General features: G+C 37.3%; 1 pseudogene across 1 annotated transcript in view; it reads right to left on the reverse strand.

The window, feature by feature from the left end:
• Positions 1-871: 871 nt before the first annotated feature.
• LOC149168708 (protein NRT1/ PTR FAMILY 7.3 pseudogene) overlaps positions 872-16,143 on the reverse strand; it is a 73,858-nt pseudogene continuing 58,586 nt past the window's right edge. Inside the window, exons 2-3 of the transcript XR_016259177.1 lie at positions 1,907-2,324; positions 872-1,733 (exon numbers count right to left, since the gene is read on the reverse strand). The product of XR_016259177.1 is annotated as a protein NRT1/ PTR FAMILY 7.3 pseudogene (transcript). The remainder of the gene's footprint in view (positions 1,734-1,906; positions 2,325-16,143) is intronic.

Below are 16,143 nucleotides of genomic sequence, written 5' to 3' on the forward strand. Positions count from 1 at the left end.
AAAATCTTTGAGTCAAAAGTTTGCTTTCAAACACATGGTCCAGATAATTCCCTTCAATATTGTCGAATCATCTTGTCATGTGTCATAGAATCCTTAAAATATTTAACATTTTAGATGATAAAAAATTAAAGAGACAGGCACATGCTTTTTCTTTTGAACTTCAAGAGAGCAAACCCTCATTGATTTAAATACTTTTGAATATAAACTTGATTACAGAGACTTTTTCTTTTGAACTTCAAACCCTGATTGATTTAAATACTCTTGAATATAAACTTGATTAGAAATAAAGAGATAGACTAATGGCTTTGTCTTTTGAACTTCAAGAAAGCAAAGCTTTATTGATTTAAATACTCTTGAATATAAACTTGAACTTGTAGTAAGTGGTTGAATCCATGTTAGCCCAAATTTCATTATGTTGGAATCTGTGAGAACTTGTAGGAAGCAGTTGAATCCATGATATCCCCAAATTGCATTGCCATGGAATCTGTGTGTCAGAAATATGATTTAAATGTTTGTAAGCGTAAGAGAACAATTAATTAAATGCACTAAACTTCTGAACAAATTAATTTATTGTTAGAACTCTTTCACTATTAGAATCCACTTTACAGTGCATGAAGTTGGTGTAGCAGTGTCACCTTCAATTCCTGTACCTTAGATTCTATCAGCAGGGCCTCTCTTTTTCTTTTACCCCTCTTCGCCTTCAATGACGATTGGGTGCTCTCTCTGTTCAAGACCTTTCAGGCCAGCTCTTCGAAGCTTTTTAGCTTACAATAAAAAGGTTCAAAGTGATTGTTCTAGTTTATAGATCCACCTTACAATAGTAAGCCCTTGCATCCATACACAGAACCCTGCGAACGAAGGAGGAAAACACTTATTTAATATGAGCTAGTTCTTCGTCCTCAGTAGATTCTTTGTAAACTGCAATGTTGGTATAGGATCTGGAGCACAAAATATAGACAATGAAGTCAATTGATGTGAGGGCTGCTAATAACAGGTAGAAGCGATCCATGTGCCCCTTGTTCAGATTGCCTGGTATCCAACCCGGTCTATCTTCCTTCTTTGTCACATACATTACGACTGTCACCAGCAAACTGCTCACATAATTGCCAAACGATATTGAGGTCATGCACAGGGCACTTCCAAAGCTTCGGAGTGCATCAGGGGCCTGACTATTGAAAAATTCTGGCTGACCCACATACATGAACACCTCTGAAGCACCGATCAGAGCGTACTGAGGAATCTGCCAGAAAATGCTGAGGGAGCTTGGACTGTCGGGTATGATTTTGTTGTCTACTTCTTTCAGCCGATAAATCTCAACTACAGCAGCAGCAACCATGGCGAGCATACCCACGATCAACCCCACTCCCATCCTCTGTAGCTCGGTGAAACCCTTTGGATTGCGTGTGACCTTATAACCAAAAGGAACTAACACCCGCCTGTATAAAGCTATCCACACTGCAACACTGAAAATATCAAACATGGACATTGCAGCAGCTGGAACATTGAAGCTACCCAAGGAGGTGTTCATTGTAGCACCCTGCTCCACAAACAAAGATGCCATTTGGGTGAACACCACTGAGTAAATGATTGTGCACAACCAGATAGGAAGCAACCTCAGGATGCATTTTACTTCTTCCACTTGAGTCACTGTGCAAAGTCTCCATGGACTTCTTTCCTTTCCTTCCACTTCCACTGTGTCATTATCTGTTTCTATTGCTGCCTTGTCAAGGAACCTTAAAACCAATTCAAGTTCAATATAATCCATCAATATGGAAATAAGAGAAAAACCAGCGTAGGGTACAGTAATTATCATAGAGACATAGAGATGGTGAACTGAATAATGAGAGGAACGGAAAGGGTGCTTATATGGCTAGCATATTCATATTGGGGTTACGCATACACATACCTTAATCCTTCACTGTGCAGTATCTTTCGGCATCCGCTGATTGCACTTTCTGTACTGGGTAGCTCGTAAAGGTCCTTATGAGCATTTGATGGGTGTTTCAACCTCCATTTCATAATCGCTGCCACAAATACTTGGGCGAAACGCGGCAGTGGGTTACCTCCAGGCATGCAATGTTGATAAGTGGGTGTTCCTGCTAGAAATATCACCATGGACAATCCCGCTGCTAAAGCAAACAACCAGAATCCTAATACCCACAAGCCATTGTTTTCAAAGTAGCCCAGTATTGTGTTAGAAAAACGAGAACCAAGATTAAGGGCAAGGTAGAACCAGCTGAAGAAAGCTATCTTGGAGGATATTTCTCTGTCATCTTCTTCATCAAATTGGTCTGCAGGCGTGTTCAACAACACCCAACATGAATCTGGAGAAAAATTTCGACAACGGAAATGGATTTCTCAACGTCTTTTCTTCCTCTGGTGCAGATTCGCCCTCGACTCCTGCAGATTCAATCACAAAAAACATTTGGATGCAGCAGTCATCATCAAACAATTCATCTTTGACATTATTTGATCCATATCTATCTATTTCTACATTCAGGAAATCCATGGATGAAATTTGCACCAAAGATTCGATGGAGCCCATTTCAGAGGTCTGACAGGGCAGTGCGGGAAGCAAGAGCGGAGAAAACGAAAAGGGTACCTAGGAAAATCTTTCAGGTTCCAATCTCCCAGCATTCAGGCGAGGGTTTGCAACTGTTTCAAATATCATGAACAATTGCAACCACTCAACTACCTTCCCTCCCTAGATCCAACGATTAACAATCCTCCAATCGTCTAACACATAATCTAACGGCACACAGTGATGACAAGTAGATTTTAGGGAAGTTCATTTCAAAGGGAAACACCTTACGGCATAGTTATTGTTTATAACTTCATAGGGGATTTAAGATGGACTGATATTCAGTTTAATCTTACCAAAATTTCTCCATAAAAGCTTAAATACATGAAGAAAAACATAATGAAATGAACACATAAGAAAAACTCACTAGGAGACAAACAATTTGAGGCAAATCAAAAATCCTTTCATTAATTTTAAGCAAATATCTAGTTTGATTATAATTCTACTTTGAAAGGTCATCCAAGGGTTCAACCCATAATAACTCGAAGGAAGAGTTATTTATACAAAATGAAAGATATTATAGAGACATCCTTTAAAAAAATACAAAAATAGTACAAAAATATAGGAATCCCAAAATTGTTGAGTTGTTGGCACTATCTTCAAGGAATTTGTTGATGTTCTGGCCTCAAAAAAGTGATGCCTTGTTGTTTGTTAGTTGGTGATGACAGTTACTTGATGATTTCACACAAGTGATCCCATCTATCTTCACTTGGTATAGAAAGATTAATCAATTTTTTGTAAACTTCATCAACCTCGGTATACTTTTCAAAATTAGGCTTATTAACAAAGATATATTTGATTTCATGCTTGATTATTAAATCAAAGTTCAAAGCCTCTAGGAATTCCTTCCCTGTAAGGTGACCTTTAATACCTGCAAATTTATCTCTATCAGTTGCAATTGCATAAAGCTTTTGACAATATTCCTACAAAATGATTAACCTATCATTTGGTGCCACTAATCCTGGAAGTCCTCTTTGGTTGAGTAATTTGAACTTGAAATGGAACCTTTGGACAACAATTTTCAATGTCTGGCATTTTGTTTCCAACTGAGTCATGAGATTCTTTTTCTGCAAAACATTTTTAATCTCCAGAATAGTTTTTGTCCTATCAACAATCTAAATCTCTTCCAATTTGGCCTTGGTTTTTGAATTGAGCACTTTAATCATGTTTGAAGCTTCACTTGGTTTTTCCTTAAGGATTTCTTTGACTTCTTCAATAGTTGTCTGGAATCTATTAATGAGCTCTTCTTGTTAAAAAATAATCTGTATTGAGGGCCAAACTTCAGTTATAGCTTGATCGATATCTGCCCAAATATTTTCCTTGTCTTGGGCCAAGGTCTAAGCCATTAGTGACTCATTCTCCAACTCTTCAATCCTTCTTGTCAATCTGTAGGACTTCTGCATCCCTTTAACATAAAGAGTATCATTCTTTATCTTCTGTGTCTCCATATTTTTGAATTTCTTTTGAAGCCTTTCATTTTCCTGTCTCTGGAGAGACAACTCATGTATGACTTTATTTAAATCACTTGTTGTTGATGTAGACTCTGATGTTGTTGATGTCGATTCCCCTCTTTTCCCTGCCACTATAAGGGGTATAGCTATAATTATAGCTATGGCCACTTGAGCAGATTGTTCCTTTTATTTAAGTAATATTTCTATCTTATTTTCCATCATCTTTATTTGTACATTTTGCTCAATGATTAATTTGAGCATTTTTTCTTTGTGCTGCTCACTTTCTTCTATCTCCTTAGTTTGAGGATCCTCTATAGAAGGTAGTTTCATATGCTTCCTTAATGCAGAAATATCTGCATTCTTATTTTTGATAATGTCCTCTACAACTTTAACATTAGTGGGATCATACCCAATTTTGATCACCAAGTCTTCTAATGATTTTACCCTTTTATCCTTTTCCAAAGAGGATATATTTTCTATCTTTAATTGTGACTGCACATTTGAAAGATATGTTCTTAATTTTGATAATGCCATAGCTTTGTTAGTCATGGTAGAGAAAAGCTTCTCACTAGACTATTTGTGCATGTCAATCTGGTTGATTGGGTGTATCTGGTTGGCATCAAAGGAAAATATGGTCTTCTTGTAGTCTAAAGAAGCCTTTGAAAAAAGAACTTGAGCTTGTAGGAATTCCATTTTAATCCTAGAATTTTCACTATCAAAGGTTGTCAACAACCTGTGCTGTGAAGTAGATGTTTGTTTCAAAAACTGAGCATAGACATTTGCCTTCAAAGATTCATTCTTCTGTTTAATTTCAAGGAAATTGGTGAATATGTTTGGCTCCTCTTGCTCACTTACTCCTGCTGACTGGGTGATCTCCAATAAATTCTGTGAAACTGAAGAGGAGGATGGAGTGGTGATTACATTTTCTTCTAACCCTGTAGAAACCTATGAATCATCCAGATTGATGATTATAGGCTCTTTCTGACCTTGAGTAGTAGTACCTTTTGATTCAGTCTTGTGTTTCTTCTGATAAATAATGAATTCCTTTGCACCCTTTATTGAATGTGAAGATTCTTCTCCTGGCCTCTTTTCCTGCTTTCTTTGAGAAGTGGGAGTCTGGAGGGTAGAACCAGGTAAAATTTGTTCTTCTACTTCCTAAAGTGTGTTTTCCTCCCACTGTTCTAGATTTCTGTATTTTTCAATCTCTGGTCTTGGAGTATGATTGTAAAGTGTGGTTTTGAGTTCCACCCTTAAGTTGGATATTATACAAATAAGACTAGGTAAAACTTGGTTGGAATCCCATTTTTCTAAGGATTGAGTCTACTTCAATGCCTATTAGTTTGGTATTGCAAATAAATTATCCCGCTTGGGGTTTGATCTTAAACTGAGATTTCCTCTTCCTTGAAACAAAATGTAGCTCGCCCATGTTGATCATTTTCCTTATATATTCCAGAGAGAAAATTCTCATTGGAACATATTTACACAATTTGTATGGAGCTAACTCACAACCATACACCCTAATTTCTGTATAATTTTGGTAAAGGTACCAGTCTCTTGTCTTAGCTTGGTCACGCAGGTGCAGGATTCTTTTAATTTCTGGGATGATTCTAGGCTCACTCTAACTGCTAAGAATCTATTCAACTGGATGAATAAAATAGTCGATGAAACCTAAAAATTTGAACTCAGTTGAGTTCCTCTTAACGAATGAGGTCCACTGTGTGATTGGTTGACTTAATTGCTGATCATCATGCTTGTGTAAGGTTATAGGTAACATGTCTCCTTGTTGAAAAAGGAACATATGCACTAATATAGAAGAATACTTGAATACTCCTTCAATAATGATTTTCATTAATTGATCATGCATACTTTCAACCAAAAATTGACTGTAATTATACATAAACATTGGTTTGTGTTCTTTGGAGAATATGGATAGATAACCTAGAATAGATTCATCTACCCATTCATATGTTTGTAACCTAACAAGCAAGAAACTAAATAAATGATATGTTTATCTCTCTCGGGGAACATTAAGGCTAAATAAGAAGGGTTCTTTTTAGGAAGTTCAACATCTTTTGGAAGAAAGATCTCAAAAATGTGAGCTCTTTGGGGGAAAGTGAGCTTGTGGTATAGATCCATGAGGAAAAAAGTGGAGAAAAATCTAAGGGACTCATTCTTAGGGATACGAAGCATTTTATTGATGGTTTCAAGTGTGATTGATATCAAAATGTATCCATTTTGAGCTACCACAGTTCTCTGCAAGTGATTGTACCTATCTTGACACCACATGACTAAATCAAAAAATGGATGGGTCTAAGGAAACATGAACATGGGAAATAAAGATTTCCATAGGTTAATTTCATCTTCTGAGTCCTGATAAGTCTTTTTTAACCAGTGGTGCAATTCAAACATATTGAATTCGCACTCTATGTCCACAATTTTGAAAAATTGGTCAGCTAAGGGATTGTGGTCAAGGTCTGGGGTATCATTGATTTTAGGATTTTCCTGCGATAAGGTTTTAATACCAGAGGGTTGGTCCTTTATTTTGGGTGCCATATTTGAAAAACAAATGGGTGGAAGAAATAACAAAAGGTTAGGAGTACAAATACTTAATAGAGAGAAATCTTCATTCCAATGATAAATCTATTGATGCCGCAAGGTAGGCATAGAGAGCAGTCAAGATTTGAAAACCTGTAAATCATAATTTAAAATAAACTAGGGAAATCATGTGAAGGGGATGAGGGGTTTACTTATAATGGGGAAGTGCATAACCATTAGAAGGAAATTATTATCGAATGGAAGGATGTTCATTTATGGCCAACGGGAAGCTGGTAACGGATGGGAGAAACAGATAGGTGGATAGGAGAATAATGGATATAGACACATGGAGGGAAAGGATTAGTGGACGGAAGGTGCATGAAACAAGGATAACCATTGGCAGGATGATGTATCGATCCAAATGGATCCAAAAATACTCTGTAAGTCTTCAAAATCTTCTCAAAATCACTTAAAATATCAAACCGATCACATAAGGGGAACCTTCAAAATGGCGGAAAAACACTATCGAGAGGTCAAAAACACGAGAAAATAGTAAAAATAGAGCTATCAACGAAGTCAACAGTGAATGCACAGTAGTCGTCAAATCTAGTCGATCAACGGTCCAGATTTGATTAGCAAATCGCAATCGGCGGTGGCAGATGGAGGATATCGGCGCATATCATATATGTATTGTGATAGCGATCAGCAGGGTCAATGAGGACTGTCGATCAAGTGCGCAGATCGATGACCCACATTGCGTCGCAACATCGCATCGACAAAAAACAATAGAATGCTCACCAAATGGCTTGGGGTTATCGCGATATGTAATTGCGATCAATCACATCGCAATATCGCAATCAGAGTTACAAAGAGGAGCAATTATACACACATATATGTATGTGATACGATTAGACGGACTTGATAACATTATAAACCATATTCGATATAATTTGAGTTTCGGGAAACAAAAATTTCCTTTGTATTTGCGTATTTCATTTATTAAACGAAATACAAAGGATAAAGCACCGATGCGAGAAAGCAGACCCGAAAGGGTTCCTTAATGCTACTGTATGGAATTTCAAGTCTGTATAAAGCCATATTTGTGTTATTTTCAGTGTTTTAACGTATTTTTAAAATATGAAGGGAAAACTTGGAACAGGGCCAAAGCAACTTGCGATAGCGATTAAGGGCAGACTTGATAGGAGTATAGATTGGATTTGAGGACTTTTGAAGTTTGGTAAACAGTGTTGTTGGCGGATTTTCACAGTTTTGAATGCATTTCTCTGTGTTAATAGAAAGCGTCTGTTTCAGGAATTTCAAAAGCCTAATGCACTCATCTGCTACAGAATAGGTGGCTACCTCTCCTGAATGCATTAGCAATAATTATTTAATGCTAGAAGAGGGATTCGAGTGAATAGAGGTCGGGAGACACAAAGCCGAGAAGCGGAAATGAATAGGTAGAGCAGATTGGCTTTAAAGCCATAGACAGAGAGCAAAAAAAAAAAGTAGTATTGGAGGCAGTGCCGAGACAGAGCAAAGATAGGGACAGAGAGTGATTGAGAGAGTCTATGTACTCAAAGAGGCTTGAGAGGTTCAAGCACACTCTTGTTGTTGTATCTGTTGTGTGTTGAGTCTCAAATTGAGCTCATACTATTGTAAAACTAAGTTTGAAGACATAATAGAGAGGTCACCACTGAAGGTTGGAATAGGAGATGTAACCCAAGATTTTTGGGTGAACTCCATATTAAATTTGTTGTGTTTATGTGTGTTGTCTATTATGTCTCTTTAACTGCTTCATTGTCTGTGTATTTCACAATCTTATCGATCCATTGCATAAAATAACATAGGAAAACCCATGCACATGAGTCTATAATACCTTAATAATTGTCTTAGATCTCATTTTCAGATCAAGTGGTATCACAGCTTTAGGTTGATAAGGTTAGACAAGCTTATGCTGGATTGTTGAATGTTAACTAGGTCAAAGCTCAAATTAGGGGAAGGAGAACTGGTTGAGGCTAACCCAAAAATTGGTAGAGTCTATCCTAAGAGGAAAATGACAGAAGAAATTCCCTTGGAATCAGACTCTCAGTTCATGGACAGTTTCATGACCATGAGAGCCATGGTAGAAGAGATATATCAAGAATTAAGAAAGGTAGAGGTGAAGATACTTCAACCTCCAAACAAGACAAAGGAACAGAAGAACCTCTTCTAGATGGTCATTCTGAAGGCAAAGGGAAAGGAAAAGAGCCTCCTCTATCCACACCTCCTGATAGCCCTGAAAATAAAAAGAAGAAAACATCTTTGATTAAGTTAGATGTAAAATTTGATTTGCCAATATATGATGGAGTTTAAATGCCGAAAAGCTAGATAACTGGATTAGACAGATTGATGTGTATTGCAGGGTGCAGAATATTGATTCAGACAGGAGTAAAATTCAGCTGGCCAACCTACACCTTAGAGGAACTACCTTAGTCTGGTGGGAAGGCAGAACACAAGCTGATTTGAAGAAGCATGGTCAAATTCTTTCTGCCTGGAGTGAATTTTTTTCTTCCATTACAAAACAGTTCTATCCACTAGCTTATATGCAGAAACCCATGATGAGTTGGCAAACTCTTTGCAAATTAAAGGGGCAAAGTGTACAAAGCTACACCTAAGAATTTAGAAAAAGGGCTTTAATTCTAGGCATTTCTTTAGACTCACCTAAAACTTTACTGAAGTATATAGGTGGTTTGCATAGTTATTTGAGGCACACCATTCTGATGTTTCACCCTACTAGCATAGATGAGGTATCCGTTCAGGCTACACATATAGAGGCTAGAGGCAAGAATGTGAACCTAGATATTTGGGGATCATCAAAACCTAATGCAAGCAAGAACAAGGAAAAGAGGAAGCAGAAATGGAAAGAAGGAAGGAAAATGCTGTACAGAAAGCCAAACCTTCATGCACTCACTACAAGAAGGATGGACATGATGATGAACATTGTTGGTCTTTGCATCCGGAGCTAAAACCCAAGACGTTCAATGGCAAGAAGAAGAAGGTTGCTGCTACTATACAGAAAGATTTGGGGTCAGACTCAAGCGATGAAACAACAATCACAGCTATAGGTATAAAAGGTAAAAATTCTGAAGCATCTACTAGTAATTCTGCACAAACTATTGATAATGAAGAAAATGAGAGGAAAAGACATAAGCTTTTTCATATTAGAGTTATTTCCAAGCATCAAAAGATTGATAATTTGTTTGATAGTGGCTCACAAGTAAACTTTATTTCTGAAGCAATTGTAAAGAAGTTGGGATTACTAACCACACCTCACAAGAATCCATATCCATTAGGTTGGGTATGTGATAAAGCAAAGCTACAAGTGACTAGACAATGTAAACTTAAGTTTTCTTTTGGGTCAGCATTTGTAGATGAGGTTGAGTTAGATATCGTTCCTTTGGATATATGTGGAATTTTTTTAAGAAGTACTTACTTGTATGATAGAAAATCCATTTTCTATAGAGCTAAAAATAAGTATCAACTCACCAAAGATGGAATAGAATATATTGTAAGAACTCATAAACACAAGAATAATTATACTCTCATAAACTCGGGGTAGATGAAAAGAATTGTAAATTCATGCAAGAAATTTTTACTGATGGTTGTAAAGGAAAAGAAACATGATAAAACCAATGTATTTGAGGGTTGTGATGCTAAACATAAATCTAATTTAGAAAAGGTTGTTTCAGAATATGATATCTTATTTCAAGAACCTAAAGGTCTACCACCCAAAAGGGAAATTGTACATGATATTCATTTGCAGCAAGATGCTCCATTGCCTAACATTGGAATGTACAGGTTATCCTCTTTAGAGAATACAGAGATCAAGAAGCAGGTACATTAGTTGCTCGAGAAAGGGTTCATAAGACCAAGCACATCACCATGCAGATCTCCAATCATGTTGGTGAGGAAGAAAGATGGTTCGTGGAGGATGTGCGTTGACTACAGAGCACTGAATAAACTAACGATCAAATATCGTTATCCCCTTCCTCACATTGATGATCTATTGGATCAACTAAAATAAGTTGTTTACTTTTCCAAGTTGGACTTATGTAGTGGTTACCATCAAGTCAGAGTAGCAGAGCAAGATGCATAGAAGACTACTTTCAAAACAAAGCAAGGGCTGTATGAATGGTAGTTATGCCTTTTGGCTTGACTAATGCTCCTGCCACTTTCATGAGAGTTATGAATGATGTACTCAAGCCTTTTATTGATGATTTTGTAATTGTATATCTAGATGACATTTTTGTTTTCAGTAAAACATGGGAAGAACATTTGAAGCATGTAAAGCAAAGTCTAGATGTTTTGAAAAAACAAAATCTCTATGTTAAGTTATCAAAATGTGAATTTGGTAAAACATCTTTGAATTATTTGGGTCATATAGTAGGGGGTGGTGAATTGAAGATAGATCCCTCTAAGGTTGAAGTCATTGTGAACTGGCCTAAACCCAGATCTGCTACAGAAGTTAGAAGCTTCTTAGGAGCAACATAGTATTGGAGAAATTTTATTGCTAACTTTTCCTTAATTGCAGCTCCCTTACATGCTTTGATAGGATTGAAAAAGGTGTTTCAGTGGGGAGGCAAATAGTAGAAAGCCTTTGACACCTTGAAAGAAAAAATTAGTACAGCACCCGTACTAGCATTGCCAGATCTTCAAAGACCATTTGAGATTGAAACAGATGCCAGTGGCTATGCCGTGGGAGCAGTGTTGATGCAACATGGTAAACCCATATGCTACCATTATAAAACATTTAATTCTGCAGTAGTTAATTATCCCACGTATGATAAAGAATTGTATGCATTAGTACAGAGTGTAAAGAAGTGGAAACATTACTTAATGGGCAAAGAAACAATTATACATACTGATAATCAACCACTTCAATATTTGCACTCACAAACTAAATTGCAACAATCAAGACACTATAGGTGGATGGGTTTTCTGTAGCAGTTTCATCTTGTCATCAGATATAAGAAAGGCATACACAATAAAGTTGCAAATATGTTGTCCAGACCAATTATAAATGCATCGACTATACTTAAGCATAACTCAGTAATGCATGAAAGCTACATTGAACAATATGTTCAAGATATATATTTTAAAGATGTATATGCAACTTTATGTCATGGCAAAAAAGTATAAGAATTGGATTATTATGTTAAGGACCAAATATTGTATCATTTGTGAAAGTTATGCATTCCTCAAACCAAAAGAGTTAATATAATCCGAGAAGCACACACTTCTCTAATATCAGGTCATTTTGGTGTAAGTAAAACAGTGGCATAGCTGCAAAGATTTTGCTATTGGCCAAGAATGCATGAAATAGTTTCTAGATATATTAAAGGGTGTACCATGTGTGCTAAAAGCAAACCCAACAATAGAAAACTAGGCTTGTACACTCCACTTCTAGTTCCTTCTCATCCTTGGGAAAGTGTTTCCATGGACTTTGTTAGAGGATTTCCAAAATCTAGAAAAGGTCATGACTATTTATATGTTATTGTGGATAGGCTCAGCAAAATGTGTATTTTAATACCTTGTAACAAGTAGACTATAGCTGAAAAAATAGGGAAATTGTTCTTTCAGCATGTTTGGGTGCATTTTGGGTTACCCACTTCCATTGTATCTGATCGAGATTCCCGATTTGTTGGGAAGTTTTGGTCAAGTCTGTGAGAATTGATAAACACCAGACTGAAGAAAAGAATAGCCTTTCATCCACAAACAAATGGCCAAATAGAGGTGGTCAACAAGACAGTGATTCAGTTGCTTAGGGGTTATTGCAGCAAGCATCCCATGCTTTGGGATGAACATTTATGTTATGTGCAACATGCTTACAACTGTGCCAGGAATTCTTCTACACAAAGATCTCCTTTTGAGCCTTTTTTTGGTTTTATACCACGTTCTCCCTTGGATTTTGTCTTTGAAAAGGACATAATGGTTGATGGACACAAAAATGTGGACAAAGAAACCAAGTTCATTAAATAGATCCAAGAAATTCACCAGGAAGTGCAGGAACAGCTGGAAAAGAGCCAAGCCAAGTACAAGGCAAGGCATGACAAGCATCGGATGGAGCATAACTTCTAGGTTGGTGATCAAGTCTGGCTGTATAGCAGCAAAGATAGAATGCAAGGTGAAGGAAAGAAACTGAAGCCAATAAGGTATGGGCCTTTCAAGATACTTGAGAAAATTGGTGAGAATGATTTCCACCTTGATTTTCCAGTGTATATGCACATATATTCAGTGGTAAATGTAGAAAATTTAAGACTATTTGAACCTTCATTAATTGAAGATCCCGAAGAGTAAAGTCAGTTACATTCTATTGATGATCTATTGCCTGAATATCTCAATGAGTTGCAGGAAGATACAATTCTGGACAGGAAGGTGAGAACCATGTGCAAAGGGGATGTTGAGTACCTAAGAATTGGGCTCAAAGGTTCAAAACCCAGTAGTGCAAAGTGGATAGAGACTGGACAAGTGAGGAAGCTGTATCCTCACTTGAGCGATGCTTGAAAACCAACTTTTGGTGGTCCAAAAGCCTTTTCAGTGGGAAGGCGTGATCTAAATGGATCCAAAAATACTCTCTAAGTCTTCAAAATCTTCTCAAAATCACTTAAAATATCAAATCGATCGCATAAGGGGAACCTTCAAAATGGCGGAAAAACACTATTGAGAGGTGAAAAACACGAGAAAACAGTAAAAACAGAGCTATCAACGGAGTCAACAGTGAATGCACAGTAGCCGTCAGATCTAGCCGATCAATGTTCTAGATCTGATTGGCAAATCGCAATCGGCGGTGGTAGATGGAGTATATCGGTGCATATCATATATGTATTGCGATAGTGATCAACAAGGACAATGAGGACCATCGATCAAGCACAAAGATCGATGGCCCACATTGCATTGCAACATCGCATCAACAAACAAAATAGAACGCTCACAAAACAGCCCAGGGTTATCACGATATGTGATTGCGATCAATCGCATCGCGATATTGCAATCAGAGTCACAAAGAGGAGCGGTTATACACATATATGTATGTGATGCAATTAGATGAACCTGATAACATTATAAACCATATTCGATATAATTTTAGTTCCGAGAAACAACAATTTCCTTTGTATTTGCGTATTTCATTTATTAAATGAAATACAAAGGATAAAGCATCAATGCGATAAACCAAACTTGAAAGGGTTCCTTAATGCTATTGTATGGCATTTCAAGTCTGCATAAAGCCATATTTGGTTATTTTCAGTGTTTTAACATATTTTTAAAATACGAAGGGAAAACTTGGAACAGGGCCAAAGTGACTTGCGATAGTGATTAAGGGTGGACCCGATAGGAATATAGACTAGATTTGAGGACTTTTGAAGTCTCGTAAACAATGTTTTTGGCAGATTTTCATAGTTTTGAATGCATTTCTCTGTGTTAACAGAAAGCGACTGTTTCAGGGATTTCAAAGACCTGATGCACTTATCCGTTGCAGAATAGGTGGCCACCTCCCCTGAATGCGTTATGCAATGATTGTTTAACGCTAGAAGATGGATTCGAGCAGATAGAGGCCGGGAGACAGAAAGCCGAGAAGCGGAAATGAATAGGCAGAGCAGATTGGCTTTAAAGCCACAGGTAGAGAGAAATAAAAAAAAGCAGTATTGGAGGCAGTGCCAAGACAGAGTAAAGACAGAGACATAGAGTGATTGAGAGAGTCTGTGTACTTAAAGAGGCTTGAGAGGTTCAAGCACACTCTTTCTGTTGTATCTATTGTGTGTTGAGTCTCAAATTGAGCTCATACTATTGTAAAACTCTTTTTGAAGACATAATAGAGAGGTCACCACTGAGATGTAGCCCAGGAGTTTTGGGTGAACTCCATATTAAATTTGTTGTGTTTATGTGTGTTGTCTATTATGTCTCTTTAACTGCTTCATTGTTTGTGTATTTCACAATTGTTGAAAAGTGTGCAACAAGAAATGCTTGTTGAGAGTGCAACAAGATGATGGAGCTTAGTGAAAAGAGTCGCCTTCACTAAGTGGGCCCGCAGGCTATTTTTGGCGCAAGTCTATTTTTAGACTATGTCTATTTTTAGACATATGGATCATGTCTATGGATGATTGATCAAGTTGGGAAAAATAGATGGACTTCTATTTTTGATGAAAGTGTGAGTGATCACAGTGTGAGTGATTACAGTGTGAGTGATCACAGTGTGAGTGATCAAAGTCAAAAATAGAAAAGTCAAATATTATTATCTCACAATAATATTTGGACTATAAACTTAATCTTATTCTCTTGGAGCACTTCAGTTTGAGCTACGGAAGTGGCACATGCAGCTGTCAGAAGGAAATTCGTTTTTCTTATGAGTCAGTTGAGTTGTTGCATGCATGACTTCAGTTAGAACTCAAGTGAGTTGAGTTTAGTGGACTGGAGGTACAGTTGATGGAGTTGTGTTCAGTTTAGCTTTGTTAAACTGGTTGTATTTAGTCTAACTGATCAATAGACTAAAGATGAGTTGGGTGAATTAGTTATTAATTAATTCACAAGTTATTAACTCATAATGCAACTATAGAATACATCAGTTAACTCAGTTGCATGTCAGTGCATGTTCAGTTCAGCAGGGACAGGTGTTAGAGGATCAGATTGCTATCAGTTGTGACTATAGCTGTGCATGATGATTTGCACAATCAAAGGATTGAGTATGCCAATGAGTTTGCTCACGTATCTTCATGATATTATAGCTGTTGCTCACGTCCAACATAGCGTGGGTGACTATTTTGCAGTGTAAAATCGAGTTTGGGAAGCTATTCTCATCAGTTCTCGAGCAGGTTTGAGCAGTGGAGGCAGGCAAGCAGCGGGAGAGATTTGGAGATCAAATCTGAGCTGTATTGTGTGTAACAGGTGGAGATACTTGTGAGAAGTATTATGCTTTGTATTGTTACATGATTCAATCAATATAATATACAGATAGTGTGGGGTTTTTAGCGAGATGCTTTCCCCGGGATACATACTGTGTTTATGAGTTTGATTGATGCTTCTATGTGTGCCTGTGGATGTTTCTGCTTCTGTAATTTGATGATCAACATAGAGGAGATTATGTATTATACATGTTCCGCTTAAATTGTATGATCAGGATAATCTCTGTTGAATATGTGTCATATTATTCAAAATTTCTACATGGTATCAGAGCAGCTTGATTTGTAGAAGAGATTTTTACAGGATATCAAGCGAGGATTGATCATCAGATCTACTATTCAGTCACGAATTCTAGATCGGAAGCAGTTGAGTTGGTTGCTGGTGGAATTCGAATTTGCAGCAGTGTTTTCTTGGTGACAACGCAACAATGTCTTTCAACGGATTGCGATTGGAGTATGCTCTTGAGGGCAGCTCAAACTATATTGCATGGAAGGACAGGATGGAGGCAGTATTGGATGATAACGGGCTGAAGGAGTTCATAGATACGGATATCCCAAAGCCTACTGATGCTACTCAAGCTGATGCTTGGCAAAAGAAGATCGCAAAATGTCGAAGAATTCTGTTGGAGGGCGTGAAGGATCA

This window comes from Pinus tabuliformis, chromosome 4_2 (genome assembly GCF_031772625.1).
Source record: "Pinus tabuliformis cultivar Carrire ecotype Pingquan chromosome 4_2, CPIR1, whole genome shotgun sequence".
NCBI classification, from domain to species: Eukaryota; Viridiplantae; Streptophyta; class Pinopsida; order Pinales; family Pinaceae; genus Pinus; species Pinus tabuliformis.